We start from the raw sequence: 1,046 nt of genomic DNA on the forward strand, positions 1-1,046 counted from the left end.
TATTCCTGCTAATGGCAGGTACAAAATAACAATCATGTAATTCTAACACAAGTCCAGAAGGTAAAGTAAGATCATAAGTCCCAACGGTCAACGCATCAACTCTTGCTCCATTCCCGACGTGGAGATCCACTTCTCCCTTCGCTAGCTGCCTACTTCTTCTCAGGCCCTCACATTTTCACAAATGTGTGAGGCACATCCGGTATCTAATACCGATGATGTAGAAGTAAACAATTTAGCTTCTCAGACTCCATGGTCTGGTGCCATTTCTCGGAATCGGAACTCGCCACAACGTCTGAATACGACGTAGGCTCGTCATGTTCTAACAACATGAGTTCGTCGTTTCCTGTCACAAGAAAACCATATCTTGTGGGCTCTTGGCGAATTCTACCAGATCTCCGAGGTTCACTAGGAGGTCCTGTCTCAACAACTTGTGATACAGGTTGAACTGTTTCGACCTGTTCACTCGGTTCTTCGACTATTTGTGGTTCTCGAACTTCTTCGAGATCTATTCTACTCCCACTGACTCTCTTGGAGACGAACTCTCTCTCCAAGAAAGATCCATTCCGAGCAACAAACACTTTGTTCTCAGATGGGTTGTAGAACCAGTACCCTTTAGTTTTCTTAGGGTAACCCACAAATATGCATTTATCAGACTTGGCGGATAGCTTATCAGAAGCCAGACGTTTCACGTAAACGTCACATCCCCAAATCTTCATGAATGCTAACCTGGGACGCTTCCCAGTCCATATCTCATATGGAGTCTTCTGAACCGACTTTGTTGGACAGTTGTTCAGTATAAGCGCTGCTGTTTCCAAAACATATCCCCAGAAGGATTTAAGAAGATCGACCTGACTCATCATTGATCGGACCATATCTAATAGGGTTCGGTTCCTCCTCTCAGATACGCCATTCCACTGTGGCGTTCCAGGTGGAGTCAGCTGTGAGACAATCCCACAATCTGCCAGATAGTCAGTGAACTCTTGGCTCATAAAATCGCCACCTCGATCAGATCGAAGCAACTTGATCATCTTGCCAAGTTGGTTCTG

Source organism: Tarenaya hassleriana, unplaced genomic scaffold (assembly GCF_000463585.1).
Source record: "Tarenaya hassleriana unplaced genomic scaffold, ASM46358v1 Cleome79, whole genome shotgun sequence".
In the NCBI taxonomy this organism is placed as follows: domain Eukaryota; kingdom Viridiplantae; phylum Streptophyta; class Magnoliopsida; order Brassicales; family Cleomaceae; genus Tarenaya; species Tarenaya hassleriana.